The sequence below is a fragment of the Protobothrops mucrosquamatus genome, unplaced genomic scaffold, assembly GCF_001527695.2.
Source record: "Protobothrops mucrosquamatus isolate PMUCROS unplaced genomic scaffold, P.Mucros_1.0 scaffold_177, whole genome shotgun sequence".
NCBI lineage: Eukaryota > Metazoa > Chordata > Lepidosauria > Squamata > Viperidae > Protobothrops > Protobothrops mucrosquamatus.
This window is the reverse complement of record NW_015386253.1, coordinates 4,482,653-4,495,025: the sequence shown is the minus strand read 5'-3', so window position 1 is coordinate 4,495,025 and position 12,373 is coordinate 4,482,653. Positions and strand designations below refer to the sequence as shown.

The following is a 12,373-nucleotide window of genomic DNA, read 5'->3' as shown; positions in this document are numbered from 1 at the left end:
TAGCCAGATGTAATAAAACTGAGAAAGCAATCCAATATCAGATAAAGCTATGTAAATATATTTAGGTATTATTTCATTTTATAAAAATGTTTCTGTATCTTTTTATAGAACTTATAAAATATTTTTATTAATAAAAATGATGACTAATAGGAAAAGCAAATAAATCAAAATCATAAAAATGGAGACTCGGGTATATATGTTTGCCATCGTTCGCTCCCTAGTGATTAAAATAGACAATCTGAAACTTCAGCTGGAAGCCACGAACAAGGAGTATATATCGGAGGTAGTGGCCCTTTGAGAGTTGTATGCAACGAAATTTCATTTTGGTGTATGCCAACTGGTGTACATTCAAAATGACAATAAAGTTGTTGTTATTATTGTTGTTATATATATTTGAAAATCATTTCATAGCTAAGATGCTGACTATGGATATCTAAACTTTTTATATTTCTCCTTAAGATTATGAATGTATCAATGTAGCAGTGCTTTCAAATATTATTTTGGTTACAGGTTGTTGTTTTTTTTTTCAAAACTCACAGGTCCACAAAAAGAGTCTTTTTAAACAGAAAAGTCTTCTTTGAGGCCATCTTTAGCTACAAATAATTAATATAGTCAAACTGTTAAGGATTGAGGGTTTTGGTATGTCTTTGCTTAACTACAGTGAATCTCCAACTAATGAGATCACACATGAAAAATTCTTTACTCATCCTTCCTGGATAAACACAGAAAAAATTAAAGAGGTGTTTCCTATAAGGGATTTCAAGACTACATAAAAGAAATGGCGATATTCTGGCTAGCTAATATTATTAACCATCAGTCTCCATAAAAACAATAGCTGTTTTAAAAACAGTTAAAATCTCAAGCACCTCTTATATTTCAGTATTAATATCATAGCGGAATGTAAGATAAAATAAATACAGTACAACCAACTCTAAACTGTTAATAATACGTGATTAACTACATAGGGGAATATTTGTTTCCCAAATTTCATGAAATCGAAAAATGTCATCCCCTATGAAAGTGATATATGACTTCTATAGCAACAAGTATGAGCTCAACAAATGTGTTAAATAGGTCTGCTTGAAGATATATAAGTTGCATCAGATGAACTGGATCGATAATGCCCTTTTGCTGTGAGTACTAACTTATTTGTTCATAGGGCTAATAGGACAATGCAGAAAACATCTCTACATAGCAGAAGAAAAGCATGTTCAGCATTTTTTTAACAAAAAGAAATACACCTTTTTGTTTATAAAAAGAAGAAATGCAATTTGCTTTGATGTCAAAACAAGATGATGCCTACAAATAAGATTGGCAACAACCAATAGAAAGAAGGACTTCAGAAAAGCTTGGAAGTAGAGAAGAGAGGCATTAATAAATGAATTTTGCAAACGGGTGAAGCAGGAATTACAGAGACTTGGTCTGAACATGTTTTAGGCTAGAAAATTGCTGCGTTTCAGACTACAGGTAGGAGACAGCAGAGAAAAGACTATAAAAATGGTAACTCTTCAGGGGTGGGGAGTGGGGGGAATGGCCCAGCAGGGGAAAACCTTTTTAATCCTTTTGATTTGGAAAGAGAACCCATCATCCTTGTGCATCTGAATGTTGAAGTTCCTTGCACTTACCTAGCATATATAGATGCAACAAGGAATGTGGGACCTGGCAAAGCAAGGGGCTTCACTGGGAACAACAAAAAAAAAATCTTCCATCTGCCTTCCAAAATTATATTCCAAGGTTACATATTGCTGCTCTCATCTGTTTTCAGACAACTTTAAAACAAGCACAATGTTGCCTGCAAATTCAAATATAAGATGTGATAGTTTATTCCCTCCTTTAAAAATATAAGGCAAAAGAGAAACAAATGTAGAAAGCTATAACAGAAGAGGGATGATAAATGAGCACTTAAGCGAGGAGAAACACAAAGGAGATATATACAAAGTGGATTTCTATTTATTCATGTGAGATGGCATGTTTTGAGAAAGTAAAAAGCAAAGAATGTGTTAGAACATGCACACACGAACAAATCCCATGCTCCATATTATAGGAGCTGTTTAGATGAAAGAAAGAACGTATGTAGATGTATGGGATGAGGAGCAAGCATGTCTGCGTCAGAAACAGGAAGTGCGTATCATGGGAATTCTCTACATATGTGCACAAGCAATTAGGTGACATAAAAAGACCTCCATGTTCTATGTTTTGGTGAGAAAGAAAGAGGAGGAGAAAAAGAGTAGGTGTACAAAGGAGCCATAGAACAGGTCTGTAGTTGTTTTTATGTAGTCTGGGATTAAGATCTAGCATTGATTGCTGTCATTAATGAGCCATTAGACATTGAACAACCTCTTTGATGGTGTGGGTATTAGCAGGCCAGGAAGCTCTTAAGTAGATGGGTCATCAGGACAAAGCCAGCATATGAAATCTAAGTAAAAATCTTACCTAAAATATACTTAAGTTATCACCCATGTTATCTCTAAGCATAATTCTAACATTCATCATGGAGAAGCATTTAAAGAATGGCAATCTTTAAAACAGAGCAATTTTAATCTTTTAAAAAATTGTTTCAAATGCTTAAGCAATTTTACATTGCTTAGATTGTCCAAGATTTTCTCTTTTTTAAACATATGCTTGATGCGTCTAACCTTATTAATAAGCTTTTATTGTTTTGGCTGAATCTATTACAAGTATGTCTGAACATCTTTTAGATCTAGATTTAAGGGTAATCCATCAAGCACTGAAGAAGGTTTTTCCTCTGGGCTGAGACACAGCCCATAGATATCCCTTCCTGTGGTCTTCGCTTTTCTTTATTTTTTTTATGCCCACATAATATACTGTATGTATATATATGTGTGTGACAGAGAGAGACCTATATACATTCTACGAAGCCCCACAAATCTAAACCTAGCTTCCCCTTTCGGCTGTATAGAGATTACAACGCCCACTAGAATCCTTTTCCTAACACATATTGAGGATACAGGTTGGGGAAGGCTGCCCTGGGTGTACAGCATCCTACACTGTCTCCTTCACTCCTTCCAAATCAGAGCAACTGCACTGAAACGCAGCGGCTCCCTCCCTCTGCTAATCTTTAGTAGCGAACGTCTCTCACACACACATACACCTGATCACTCACAGGAAGACCAGTCCCTTACTTTTCTCAGGAGCAGCTGTCAGGACGTTGTCACTGCTGACCAGGATACGAGAGACTCCCCTGGATCTGTCTTATATCTTGAGCGGTGGGAGGCAAAGGAAGCTCGCTCAAATCAGGCGGGGGACTCATTCTCATCGGGCTAAACAGGAGGTGGGCAAGGATCGGAGGCCCGGACCAACATGACGAAATTGTCCCTTGCGCAGCGGGAGGCAGCCAATTCCCCGGTTCCTCCGCCGGTTCCCTACTGTAAATTCGCCTGGAGCTGCTACCGGCCCCTCCCACTGCTGTTTCACGGAGCACAGAGCGGCGCTGGGGATGGGCCCTAGCGCCTCCTGATCTGGCCAGAAAAAAAACGAGAGACCTCGACCCACAATCCCCCTCCTCGCTGCCAACGCCAGCCGGGCATCAGCCGATCCACCGGTTCTCTTCCTGCCAGCAAGGGGGGTCCCTCTGTGTCGAAATCTGCTACGGGGAAAAGTGAGCGCATCTTGCAGTCCCGAGTAGATCCAGTTTCCTTCTTCGCCCTTTATTATGGTGTCGAAAACAGGTCGCCGAGTTGTGGATGCTTGCTGAGCCCGCGCCCGGCCGTAATCTTAGACCTCTCTTAATTGGGCAAACGAACAGTAGTTTAGGTTGCATTCGCGCGAACGCTTAAATGGGACTTTAATCCTTCAGGATACAGCGGATCGTACTTCCCAACCGAAAGCCCAAGACTGTCCCCACATCCCCATTTTGACTTTGCACTTCATATTTTCTTCTGGTGCGGATGTGGGACCATCCAACCAGGAAGAGCAGCGCTGTGATGGTTTACCACTCCAAAAATGCCTGCCAATTTCTGATAGAGCCAAGTGCCAGGTGGGCATTCCTCTATTTTCACCACTTTCCTTGGTTTTCCTTTATAGCCTTCTGGGAAGACGGAATTACCGAATTTCGCCATTAGGCAGGCTCATGATCTTATCCAGAGATGGTGTCCCAACAAAACTCAGACCTGAATGATAACTATTATTTATTAATATTGTAATAGTGGTAGTGGAATAGTCTAGCAACTTACAATATCTGGGCAGAATGCCAGCCATTTTCCATGAAGTGCCAGCAGATCCTTTTCACCTGAGCATATATAGTTCTTTATGGTTCTCATCCTATTTCTCTTAAAAAATCCCTTTTCTGTTTTTGTTGGGGGGAAAAAACATCTGCTTCCTTTCTCCAAACTATTTGTTTACAAAAAAAGACAACCCAATAATCTCTTTGCAAGGTAGCTGGGTAGGTGAAAGAGTATTGAAGCTGATGGGAAAAATACAGTGAAGTGAGATACTGAGAATAAACTTCCTGGATGTCCCAAAGGTGTTTTTTGAAGAGGCAACTGGACTTTTTTGTTTTTCTTTGAAGACGAAGAAGAAGCTTCTTGGATGAGAAACGAAATGTCTTCAAAGAAAAACAAGAAAGTCCAGTTGCCTCTTCAAAAAGCACCTTTGGGACAACCATGACCTGGATGACTGAGAATCTCCATAGAAACTTCCTGGATGTGACAAAGGATAAAATCCAGCTCTCCAAGAAGGCAAATGTGTTTTTAAGAATATTCTGATAGCTACAAAGAGGATGATGGTGCTCTGAGGTGTGGCAATTTTTGTGTCATGAAGAAATATATGGAAAATCAATATGCAGAAGTTCTGAAAGAATGGGGGCATTGTAATGTTTCACGGGTATTGAAAAGTGGGCATAGGAGGCCAGAAAATAATTATATAGCAATGACTCCTATGTTTTTCCACTTTTGTCATGCTCCATCAACACAAATATAGTATGTGAAGGAATATTCACTGATGAGAAAATACTAACAGCTTACTTCTCCAGTATTGGTATTAGCCCATCGTATGATTCTATATTATACCAATACAAGTATTAGGCCAGGGATCAGCCTTGGTAGCTATTTGTATTTCCTGTCCTTAGCAAATCTCACAACTGTCTTTGATTCTTATCTCAGCCCACCTGTATTCAGTAACGTAGCCAATTGGCATGAATTTTCCATAATCCCCAATAGTACATATAATCTGGGAGGGTTGGACTAGCATATGCTTACAAAAACCCAGCACTAATTGCAACATTAACTTTGTATTGATTGATTTTTGATTATGTACCATCAAGTATATTCTTAACTATTTTTAAAAAAATCCTGTAGTAGTACAAGGTTTGCAGTAGGCAATCTTACTTATGCCTCCAATACTCAGCTAGCACAATAAAGTCATTTTTCAGCACTAAGTGACTATATAGATAGACTTTCTCCATGGTGATCTATCCCTAATCTATTCTTTCAGTCTTCCAATAGTGGAACTGAGTCCTCCATCTTGTTAAGTCCACTTCTCTTTCCCAGTATGTCTTTAAAATGGGAACCAGCCAGTGGTGGGATTCAGCAGGTTCGCACTAGTTCAGTAGAACCGGTAGCTAATTTTTTTGTTGCCAAGGCCCAGAATGGACTTCCGGAAGCAACATCCACACCGAGAACCGGTTGTTCACATATTTGAATCCCACCACGGGAACCAGCCCTTCCAAGTATCCTGGAAAAGGAAGCTACTATATTTGTTAATGTAAAGCAAGTTGTGATTTTTAAAATGGGTTGTACTGTGGAATTAATTCCAGATGTAAATAAGTCTCATTACTGATTTCCTGTGTGTGCCTTAATCCTACACATTCTCCATCCCACTTGCCAGCTTCCATTCCAGCACTCCCACTGTTCTAACATCACTTCTGATTGCATAATGTCCTTCACCTTGGCTGCATTAATTTACTCTGTTAAAGATATAGTTATCATTTAAAAAGGCAATGAATTTTAAATCGGAATTTTATAACCTAAGGAGATAACCCAGGTTAGTTAAGTAGTCTTTAAATAGGCTTTTTCATAGTAATAAAAATTGCTGCTGTAGCAGCTTAAAAACAGCAGGTTGCTTTAATAATGTGTATGCACAAACCTCAAATACACAAATGTGTCTCATTAGTCAGCTTCTTACATCATGCTAAACAGGGGTGTCAAACTGGCGGCCCATGGGCCGGATGTGTCACGTGCAGGCCACACCTACTCCAGCTTTTCAAAGTCAAAAAATGTCATGATCTGTCATGTCACGTGATATGATCGAGTTTGACACCTGTGTGCTAAGCCATAAAGTGATGATTTAGTTATTAGCTAGTTGACTTAATCATAGGAAGTTAAGTAATTTACAGAGTAAAGAGCTAGATCTGCATAATACATTACATCATTTGGTTGGTTTAGACTTACATCGAAGTAATTGCAATATAGGTATGTGGAATTTAAAGGTAAATCTTCACCAGATTTGCAGCAGCAGTTTACTGGTATGAGTTGCTTGTCAACATTCGGTAGCTTTTTTCAACAATAGGCATAATGTATGCCTTCAGCATTTTTTAAAAAAATATATATAAATTTTCAGGGCTTTTTGTCCTTTAAAATGTGTACATCAGTGTTCATTATCACATTTTCGAAAATTAAATTTAGGACAATTCCTCTATTTTGAAAGCAAATTATTTGAAAAATGTTTCTCTCCATTTTAGGTAAACACGGTCATTTCAGAATATTGTTAAATTTTTCTTCTGCAGTTTTTAAAATAATGTTTATTCCCACTTAATGGGAAAAAAATAGAAGCCTAAAAATGTTAAAATGGTGGTCACAAACACAATATCTGCCCCCTGACATTTTTGAACCTCAGCAAAGAAATTACATTAGAATTTCACAGGAGATAAATATTCGCATGGTTGGGAATTCTCATACAAAAATTGAGACTGGCAACTCTGATACTAAATGAATGTCATAAATTTATGATGCAGTTGCAGCAGTTCCAGTTTTCATTGTTATTACAAATCCTCCACTGTAATAGTGTTCCGCAGTCACATGATTGCTATTTGTGATCTCCTACCAGCTTCCCCATTGATTTTCCCCGTGGGAAGCCGGAAGTGAAGGTCACAAATGGTGATCATGTGATTGCAGGATGCTGTGACTGTTGTGAGCTGGTTACCAAGCACCTGAGTTGAGATTATAGAACTGTGGGGATGCTGCAATGATTGCAACTAACAAGGATCCATCATAATGGACCCCACTTGTTCACTGTTATAACTTCGAATGGTCATTGAACAAGTGATCGTTCAACAAAGACTGCTTGTGATCCTTCATGGCATAATAATTGCTGCAGGTAAATTTAGTCTCTTTGGCTTCCCGAACTTCAATAAAACAAAGTTTTATTGATCAGAATACCAAATTAGTCAGAGAAGGTACAAAGTGGTGGTGAAATATACAATAAAAACATAACTTCCCAACATCCCTGCTATCTTGCAACAATAAGGTGTAAAATAACTACTAAAGAGAAGTTGTAAAGGAATTCTAATGTATTTTGAAAATGAGGTATAAAATTGAAACTTTTTTTCATCTGTAATAAAACTTGCAGGAAATTGGAAGACAAATTTTGGCACAATTAAAATGCATACTTTCCTCACTGTATCTTTAACTGTTGAAAATCTACAATGGAGGGCTATTGTACGGTTACAAAGACTAAAGGGTTGATCATGTGATGATTATAATTTCCCTAGTCTTTGCCAGACAGATACAGGTACAGTAATCCTTCCTTAATGACCACAATTGGGACTAGCAACTTGGTCATTAAATAAAACAGTCACTAAGTGAAATCATGAGTGTGCTTATGTTCTTACTTCAGCTTTCCTTTATTTTACAGCCCAGTAAAGGCTATGAATACAAGGATTGCTAAACAAGGACTACCTGTATAGTGACACAAATATTGACAGCCAAAATTTCCATATGAAATGCTTTTGAATGAATATCACTTTCTAACTTTCAGTGCTCCTGGGTGAGAGAAGTCAACTGTGGTGAATGGTAACTCAAGTATTTTTTTTTTAAAAAATGTTCTAGTAGTGCTTCTCAAATATTTTTGCACGGCATATGAACTTCCTGATTCCAATTCTCCATTGTTCCATTGATGACTATTAACCCGGAGAGCATAGAAGCAAGATTGAAGACCAAAGTGGCTATCCCATCCTCTCTCCCTTTAACTCTCCCTCTATCTCTCTCTCTTACTTCCTGCCCAACATAACGTTAGAAAATAAAAATTGTTCTTACCAGATATTTAAACTGGGTACAAGTCTGAACCAAGTATTAGGTTTTCTAACCTGATTGATGTTCAACCAAGGATTGCAAATAAAATAATTCTGAAGGTGATATATATTAGGGTCATAGGCTGTCCACGCAGGACTTAGAGATTTGTAATGATGAAGCCTGAGAGAGCCTTGGTGCCGAGTTTTAACCCTTTGAGGTTATAAGATCAGGATTACAGAAATTGAAGCAACCAGAAGATGGCAGCCAAGAGTGAGAATTTTATGCTTCCCTTGGCTGCTATCTAAATGCCCTTGATTTTTGCAGCTCAGATCCGATAGCCCTAAAACCCTTTTATTATAAAGCAGCTGTTTCTGTTTGCTTGCAATCTATGCAAAATAACAACTCACCCAGAAAACAGCAGCTTAAATGCCATATAGTGAGCTTAGTGTTTCAATATCTCATGGCCTTGCCAAATTTCCAAAGCTTTTATTCAGGCAAAATTTTCACTGAGTTGCTGAAAAGGCATTTGGGGGGTAGGGCGAGAAGGGGGACACCTACTGTCTAGAAGAGCAGATTCTCTTTAGGGATTTCAGGCATAATGACACTCTAATTATATTTCATCATAATAATTGACAAAATTGTCACAATTCAATTTTTGGCAGACTTTGTAAGCAGATGGTCCTCTTATTTCTAGAACTTCCCTGCCTTTTGCTTAATTATATTGATTTCTCTCAAATTGTGACATTCTTTCATTGGCAACATCACTGTGTCCTCCCTCATTTCCCACAGCCCTCTTGATTGTAGAAGCAGAACAATCCTCTATTGCATGGGTGTCAAACTCGCCACGTCATGTGATGTGACTTCACGATTTTTTTTACAATGCCGGAGTTGGGGTGGGTACTATCACTCTCCGTCCGTTGGCGTCCCGAGGAGAGAAAGATGACAGGAACGCAGGAACGTGGTGCAAGCAGGGTGGTTTATTCCCCAGCCAAAACAAAGTCAGCACTGGGAGTGGCTTGCTCCCAGTGCTGTATATCGAGGTGCCACACCCCTTCCCTCCACCCCCAGCAGCAAGCCAACATCCGCCTATATCCTATAAATGCCTCCGGAGCCCGGCCCCACCCCTCCCTGTGGATAGTTCCGTAGGGCGTGATGTCCCGCCGGCCGCTTGGCAGCTGCATTCTGCCATTGTTCTGGCTAGTCCCTTTGCAGTCTCGCTCGTGCAGGCAAGGGTCGTGCAGGCAGCAGTCGTTGCTGGCCCCTCCCCCGATGTCCACGGTCTTCCCTTGCTCTCCGCGGCTTCCGTTCGCATGCGGCCTCCGTTTGCATGCTCCCCGCCTCGCCCTTGAGCTGGGTAACGCCGCCTGAAGTCTCTGCGGCTCGAGCGAGGTAGGCGGCGGCGGCGGCGCAGAGAAGCGAGAGGAGGGGGGTGGAGTGAACCTGCAGGTTGGGACGATGCCGGAGGAGAGCCGGGCGGCTGCGGTGTCGGCTGCTACGGCTTTCTGCTGCTGGGCGGCTGTGGCGGCTGCGACGGCGCTTGGCTGCTGCGGGCGTCGCGGTTCTCCCCCCCCCCAGCGAATGGCAAGCCCCGTGGGGCTTGACATGCGGCCCCCTCTACCATGGCTCCTCCTGGAAGAGAAAGGGACGTGGGTGAGGTTAAGCCTATACCAGTGACAGCCCCTGGCCTCCCCAGGTGTTTATGGTGGAATGCCCACACCAGACGGGAGGCATGGACGTCCCCTTCCCCCACCCACAAAGTGTCGGATAGGGGATACCCCTTCCACCGAATGAGGTACTGCACTCCTCCACGGTGAGTCCGGGAGTCGAGTACCTCTTGTACCTTGTACTGGGACCCGTTGACCGGTCCTGGCGCAGATTGCAACGGGGCCTTAGCAGCTAGCTTTAGTAGGCTTGCGTGGAATACGGGATGTATTTTCCCCAAGGGGGGCAGTCTCAGGCGTACGGTTACCGGGTTAAGTACCCGTGTTATCTGGAACGGCCCTATGTATTTGGGGCCCAACTTCTTGCAGGGTACCTTCAACCGGATGTATTTTGTCGACAGGTACACCCAGTCCCCCACCCGAAAGGGCCTGTGTTCCCCCCTCTTTTTGTCGGCCTGCGTTTTAACAGCAGCCTCGGCCTTCCTTAGGGCATCTTTTACCTTTCCCCACAGGTCTGTTACCCGTGCGATCCAGGTAGGTGGGGAGTGGGGGGTGACTGTCCCCTGGGGCCACTCGGGGATGGGAACGAAGTCCACCCCATGCACTACCCGAAAGGGGGTAAACCCCGTGCTGCCATGCACGGTATTATTGTACGCCACTTCAGCGAACAGCAGGAGGTCCACCCAATCGTCCTGCTGGTAGGTGACGTAGCTGCNGATGGTACGCCGAACTGAGGCCTTGGGACGTCCCAAGGAGCCGGAGAAAGTCACGCCAGAACCGTGCGGTGAACTGCACTCCCCGGTCAGATATGACGCGCTGAGGTGCTCCGTGCAGACGATATATATGCTGAAGGAAGAGACGCGCCAGCCGCTGCGCTGAAGGCAGGCCCTTGCAGGGGACGAAATGGGCCTGCTTTGAAAAGAGGTCGATGACCGTCCAGATCACAGTGTGACCACGGCTGTTTGGTAGGTCGACGACGAAGTCCATGGCGATCTCCTCCCACGGACGGTGCGGGTCGGCAACCCTCTGCAACAGACCCAGCGGTTTTCCCACACGGGGTTTAGCAGCGGCACACACGTGACACATTTTCACGTATGCTTCCACCTCCGGCTTCATTCTGGGCCACCAGAACTGCCGTCGAACAAGGTGTAAGGTTTTGAGGAACCCAAAGTGTCCTGCCTGCTTGGCATCATGGCACCGGTGGAGGACAGTGTTTCGTAGCACCTCAGGAACGTACATCTTGTCGCCTTTCCATGCTACCCCCTCCCTCTGTGTCAACAGGCTCGGGTGGTCCCGGAGCCAGACGTCAGCCTGAGTGGCTTCCTGCAAACCTGGCAACGTGCAAGCCCCCACTGGATTGGGGTTGAGCCGCGCGACCCCTTGGCTATATGGCGGCATGATGGCCTGTACCACCTCCTCCCTTTTGCTATGGTACTGCGGCATATGCGACAGAGCGTCCACCAGGAAATTTTTCCCCCCAGGCACATACTTCAGGGTGAACCGGAAACGGGCAAAGTACTGGGCCCACCTTACGTGCTTGGGGGACAGGCGTCATGGTGCTTGCAATGCCTCGAGGTTTTTATGGTCAGTCCATACCTCGAACGGCAAGGCTGCCCCCTCCAACAGGTGTCTCCACGTCGCCAGTGCCCACTGAACAGCGAACGCCTCCTTCTCCCAGATCGCCCATGCTCTTTCAGTCGTCGTGAACTTGCGAGACGTATAGGCACAGGGTTGTAGAGTTCCGTGACTGTTCCGTTGGAGGAGTACCGCTCCTACGGCCACATCGCTGGCGTCAGCCTGGACCACGAAAGGGGCATCAGGCTGTGGATGGATTAACACCGGCTCTTTGGCAAAGAGGGCTTTCAGGTCTTCGAAAGCCCTTTGACACACCAGGGTCCAGGGCAATGGCTGACCAGGTTTCGGCTTACCAGTCAGATGTTTGGTACGTAACAGGTCCGTTAGGGGATGGGCAACGGCAGCGAAGGATGGAATAAACTGCCGGTAAAAATTGGCAAATCCCAGGAAGCTTTGTAACTGACGACGCGTCCTGGGAGCTTGCCACTCCAGCACTGCTTGAACCTTCCGTGGGTCCATTTCCACGCCATTCCCTGAAATGCGATACCCCAGGTAGTCCAGCTGGGAGCGATGGAACTCGCACTTAGAAAGTTTTACATATAAGTTAGCGTCAAGCAGCTTCCGTAAAACTCGACGTACCAGGCTGACGTGCTCTTCCAGGGTCGTGGTGTATATTAAAATGTCATCGAGGTAGGCCACCCCAACGATGCCCTTGACGTGATGGCCCGCTGCCTGGAGGCCGTACGGGTCTGGATGGGGAGGAACAGACTCAGGCTCAACCCTTCCAAGACCGAGTGGCTGTGGTTGCCGGCGTCTCGGTATGGTCAGCTGACGCCATCGCTGACTATAGGGGGCGAATCTTTGGCCCCCTCAGAGAGGGCGCGCAACTTG

At 43.8% G+C, this 12,373-nt stretch overlaps 1 protein-coding gene across 1 annotated transcript in view; it reads right to left on the bottom strand.

The window, feature by feature from the left end:
* Positions 1–3,389, bottom strand: part of ENTPD3 (ectonucleoside triphosphate diphosphohydrolase 3) — a 29,145-nt gene extending 25,756 nt beyond the window's left edge. The window contains exon 1 of the mRNA XM_015823262.2: positions 3,144–3,389. The gene's annotated coding sequence lies outside the window, so the exon portion shown is untranslated. The remainder of the gene's footprint in view (positions 1–3,143) is intronic.
* Between the last annotated feature and the right edge of the window lie 8,984 nt (positions 3,390–12,373).